We start from the raw sequence: 6,000 nt of genomic DNA on the forward strand, positions 1-6,000 counted from the left end.
CATTGAATTTTCGAACATAGTCAGATACAATATTAACGGTCTTCCTGGAGTTGGCGGTACTAGCACCGGGGGACTAGACAAATACTGTTTTATCTTGTCAAAAGCCACTTGGCACTCTTCATTCTATTCTCCGGAATTATGTTTTCGAAAGAGTCGAAAAATTGGGTCACACTGGTTGGTAAGTTGAGCAATGAATCGAGCAATGTAGTTCAACCTCCCTAAAAATCCTCTGACTTCTTTTTACGTGCGCGAAGGTGGTAGTTCTTGTATGGCTTTTATCTTATCTGGATCAACTTTAATGCCTCTCTCACTGACGATGAAACCTAGAAATTTTCCCGAGGTAGGCCCAAACGTACATTTGGCTGGATTAAGCTTCAACTGGAACTTTCTCAGTCTTTCGAACAACTTCCTGAGGTTCCCAACATGCTCTCTTTCCCCATTGGATTTGGCGATCATATCATCAACGTAGACTTCTATTTATTTGTGCATCATGTCATGAAACAACATCACCATGGCCCTCTGATATATTGCCCCAGCGTTCTTTAATCCGAACGGCATCACCTTATAATAGAATGTTCCCCACATCGTTACAAATGTAGTTTTCTCCCTATCCTCAAGAGCCATCTTTATTTGATTATAACCCGAGAATCTATCCATGAATGAAATTAATGAATGTTTAGCTGTATTATCCACCAATGTATCGATGTGTGGCAAAGGAAAATTATCTTTAGGACTTACTCGATTCAGATTACGATAATTCACACACATTCGTACCTTGCCGTCTTTCTTCGGTACTGGAACTATATTAGCTACCCATGTGGGTATTTGGAAACTTGTAGGAAGCCAGCATCGAATTGTTTCCTGACTTCTTCTTTTATCTTTAGCAGCATTTCGGGTCTCATTCGTCTTAGCTTCTGTTGAATGGGTTTGCATTCTGGTTTTAGTGGGAGTCTATGGACCACTACATCCTCATCCAACGGGTATGTCCTGATACAACCATGTAAATACATCTTTGTACTCATGAAGCAAAGCAATCAAATCATGTTTGGTGTTATCTGAAATGGAGGTCCCAATCTTCACTTCTTGCATCTTTTCTTCATTTCCCAAGTTTACTATCTCAACAGATTCTTGATGAGGTAGAATCTGTTTATCTTCTTGTTCTACCATTCTCAGTAAGTCAGGAGGCGAGACATAGTTTTCAACATTTTCCTCAACTTCAAACTCTCCTAAACAAATAGCTTTCTCGAAATCGATTTCAAGATTTGTAACGGGTTTGTTCATATCGTTGACATCTGAGCACCTGAAATTTGAATGGAAAAGAAAACTATAGAGGAGCATCAAAGTATTGGGACCAACAAGCATAATGGCATGATGTGAGATATATGCAATAACAGGCTGTGAGAAGAGGGAAAAAACATGAAGTTAATGAGAATGAAAAGACTATGAAAAAATGCATCTCCATTGATGTTCATTTAAATGATAAAGAGCAAATCATAAGCTCTTACAAAATAATCTCGCTATTACTTAGGGACACACAAAAAAGATAGTGTTAACATTGAGCATTACTCTAGAGAAGACTTAGAAACTACAAGGAGACCCACAGCAGTCCAATTGTTCAAAACGAATCCAGGAGGACAAGGGCGTATCATTGAAACATCTTTAATTGCATCATTTCTTTTGTCAATAACATTTATACTGACATTATGAAGACCCCTTTTATTTAATAATAGTGTGCTTCGTGGATTATCTTGCCAGGGTATATCATTCCTGCAGATGTAAATGTTTTTGACAAAGGAGGGTACGTTATGGGCTCCCATTCCAATTCTCGGCCTAAGGCTCTTGAAACCCTCCTTTCTTGATCTTTCTGCAATTGTTTTCTTCTCTGTCGTATATTCGGCTGGAACCCTAAACCATATCGAGCCTTATGGGGCACTGGTTGTAGAGCTCTAACTATCCCTTGCTGATATCTTCCTAAACCTTTCCTCGCTCGGGCTCCCTTTCCCACAGTCAGCTTAATTCCCATCTTGGAATTCCTTGACAGCTTAGGCATGGGAATCTTATTTCCTTCAGCAACGAACATAGCATTGATAAATTCGAGGGATCGGAAGGAACATTCTACTGCATATTTGCTTACTTCGAAGTATGGTGCATCAACAGAGATAGATGTGACAATGTCTTCTTCACCCGTGACAGTGACCAAAAAACCATCTATGATAAACTTTACTTTTTGATGGAGAGATGAAGGAACTGCCCTAGCAGAGTGGATCCAAGGCCTTCCTAAAAGGCAATTATACAAAGGCGTGATGCCTATGACCTAAAACTCGATGTCATATATATATAGGCCCACTTCTAGAGGAATTTTGATTTTTCCCATGACTTCTCGTCTTGTCCCATCGAATGCTTTTACTGTGGAGTGACAAGGCTTTAGATAAGACAGATCAATTGGAATTCTAGAAAGTGTAGCAAAAGGCATGACATTGAGTGCTGACCCGTTATCAATGAGCAAATTCGGTATTATATAACCCTTGCAACGGGTTGTGATATGCAATGTTTTTACGGAGCCCCTACCATTTGGCGGTATTTCGTCATCACTGAAAGAAATAAAATTGTCCGTATTCAGGTTATTCACCCACCTATCAAGCTTTTCGACAGATAGATTGCTTGCCACGTAAGCTTGATTTAACACTTTCAGTAAAGCATTCCGATGTGGTTCTGAATTCAACAGTAGGGATAATACCGAGATTCGTACCGGTTGTTTGCTTAACTATTTCACGATGTTATATTCACTATGCTTAATGAACTTCAAGAATTCATATGCCTCCTCTTCATTCACAGGCATTTTAACTTCTTGTTTGGATGGAGTCTCAAGTTCTACCTCGACCTCATGCATCGATGCCTTTCCTTTCTAGTTCGAGTCACTCGTCTTTTTCATTGGTTCAACCATTTTAGAATATTATCTCCCGCTGCAAGTAAAATGTCCTACTTCACCAACGCTTCCAGTCATGGCTTTGGATTTTTCACCTTCAGGTGTGATAATGTTGACATCGTATTTCCATGGTACCGCCTTGTTGCCTTTGTAAGGGAAAGGAGATGGTACTTCAATTATCATCTTTGGTTTCATTTGCTTCTTTTTTGGGTCGTAATAAATCACCAATGGTCGATCGACATTATAAGGGAAACTTGATAACTGATTGTCAGAAGCGCATACTTCTCCCTCATTGGCCTCTTTGTTAAAGATCCCAATCTCCTTGTTGTCCATCATGTCTTGAAGTAACTTTCTAAATTCCTCACAAGACTGAATGTCATACCCTTCAATACCATGGAAGTCACAAAAATATTGACCTTTTATACTTCTTTCTTTAAAGATTCTGTAGGGGCGACAGAATAGCCTCTTTTCAACCATCACCTTCCATATCTTCTGTAAGGGTGCCTTTATTTCAGAAAGGCAGCTTTTGGTTCAGCACTTATCTTCCTTGGTCACCGCGCTAACATTCCCTTCAGTATGGTTAGGGAGCGGATTTCTAGTTGTATTGCTAGTACCATTAAATCGTAAGATGCCAACATCAATGAGGCCTTGAACGCTCATTTTAAATGCCAGACAATTTTCTGTAGAATGCCCCTAGTTTTCAGCGTGGTACATGCCACTGGCATTAGGATCGTACCATTTTGGGTATGGAGGCTTCAAGGGTGCCATATAATGGGGGATATTAATTGTTTTTCCAATAGTTTTGGGTACAGCTCTCCGTATGACACGAGAATTGGGGTGAACTAGGGTTTTTCAGGATTGGATCTTGTCGGTCTTTGTTCATCTTTAGGTTGGCTTTGAGCTGGCATGGTATTCTGTGGGAACGTAGTGACTGGTCTTTGGTTATTTGCGTCGTAGACGGGGTAAGAAGGGTAATGAGGTGGTGCTTGATAGTAAGGGCTTTGGGGAGGATAATAGAAGTTTAGAGGCAGGCGATATCGAGGTCGTGACTCGGTTGGATACGGATTAGAAGTGTAGTGATTCTCAGTTCCCACCATATAGGCTTCTGCCTCTTTTTTCTTTACAGGTGCTGCCCTTTTCGAACTCTCGGAACCTTCTATCCTTCCACTTTTGATGGCATTTTCTATAAATTCCCCGGATATTACAATATCTGCGAAGTTTTTCATGGAACTTCCTACCAACTTATCATAAAATGATGCTTTCAAAGTGTTGATGAAGAGACCGTTATTTCAGTTTTAGTCAATGGGGGTTCTACTTGAGCTGAGATATCCCTCCACCTTTGCGCGTACTGCCTAAAAGTCTCCATTGGCTTTTTTTCCATCATCTGCAGAGTTAGTCGATCAGGTACCATGTCGGATACATGCTTGTATTGTTCGCAAAATACTGATGGCAAGTCTTTCCATGATCGGATTCTTTCTCTACTAAGTTGATTATACCATCGAAGGGCCGATCCGACCAAGCTGTCCTGGAAATAATGTATTAACAATTTATCTTCATTCACGTAACCAGTCATCTTTTGGAAAAACGTGACAAGATGCGCCTTTGGACATCTCGTGCCATCGTATTTTTTGAAATCTAGTACTTTGAATTTCGGAGGTAGAACCAGATCGGGCACCAAACTGAGCTCTTTGGCACTCAATGCAGAGAAGGCTTCAGTACCTTCTATCACTTTGAGTCTTTCTTCCAAACTCCTATACTTATCCTGAACATCATGATCATCCATTTTCAACCTGGCTATTTCTAACGGATCATCCAAATCTGGAACATTGGGATCGGCAGGATTAGCTCTAGGGTTCGATACAAATATACCTTGTCCTAGATGAACAGGAGGTACGGGTCGTTGCTCCACACTTGTAGGTTTTCCTTGAGGACGTTCTCTTTGCATTACATGTGCGTGAGATGGAGTGAATCCTAGGGGATAGAGCGGATCCTGATCATGATTAGTTCTTGGCTGAGGCTCCATAGTGTCAGGTCTCTGTATAGGTCCCTTTCCTTTGACCAAAGCTGTCATCATCTCCATCATTTTGGCCATCTGATCTCTTTGCTCGAGTGATTCCTCTCGAGATCTTAACATCAGATCTCTTGCTTCCTGTTGTGCCTTGGTCAACTGCTTTTGCAATTCTCTTTGGGTCCTTTCCATCCTTTCAATTCTTTCATTGAACTCGGCTTTCATAATTCTAGCTTTTCGGCGCGTCCTATAAGAATGGCGTGATTCTAGACTTGTAGTATTACAACTGTGGATTATACGGTTTTAACCACAGTGAATGATTGTGGGATATGTACATGTAATGAATGGATGAATGAATAAATGACAAATGAATGTTGAATAAATGACGAATGAATGTTAGTCATGGATAAATATGTAAGAATTTGGTGTTGATTTAAAGACAGCCCCATACTTAGGCATTTCATTTATCAAAAGAGTCTATTACAAAATGTTTCACTATTTTTTATTCAATAGTTACACAAATTTCCTAGCCACATTGCCTTGTTTCTTCACTCGCTCTAAGAACTCTGACATGCTTGATCTTTGGCTCGGAGGGAATTGGAAACTGAGAGCTTCGGCTTCATCTGATAATTGCACAACTTGCATAGCTGCCTTGCGAATTTCATTGATCAAAAACCCGAGTTGCATTTCTTTTTCTTGAAAAGCTCTTTTATAAGTGCGTGTGCCTCTATCGTACTGATCATTCTTTTCTTCTAGAGCTTTTAGAAGAGTATCTAACTGTTGCTGATGAGATTGCAGCATATTTTCTAGATCTTGTATTTTCCTTCTTAGCTCTTGACGTTCGGACTGACTAGTCACAAATTCTGCAGTCACCATTTTATACTCAGCATTCTTCTTTCTTAATTCTACCATAACACGCGCAGCTTTTTCTTCTTCTTTCTTTGCTTTCCCTTTCCAGAATTCCATCCCTCCTTTGATGTTTCTAATTTCTTCCTTCCATTATGCTGACGACTTGCCCAAACCACTATTTTTTATAGTGCTTCTTAATTTTTTATTTTTCAAATGA

This window comes from Gossypium arboreum, chromosome 3 (assembly GCF_025698485.1).
Source record: "Gossypium arboreum isolate Shixiya-1 chromosome 3, ASM2569848v2, whole genome shotgun sequence".
In the NCBI taxonomy this organism is placed as follows: Eukaryota; Viridiplantae; Streptophyta; class Magnoliopsida; order Malvales; family Malvaceae; genus Gossypium; species Gossypium arboreum.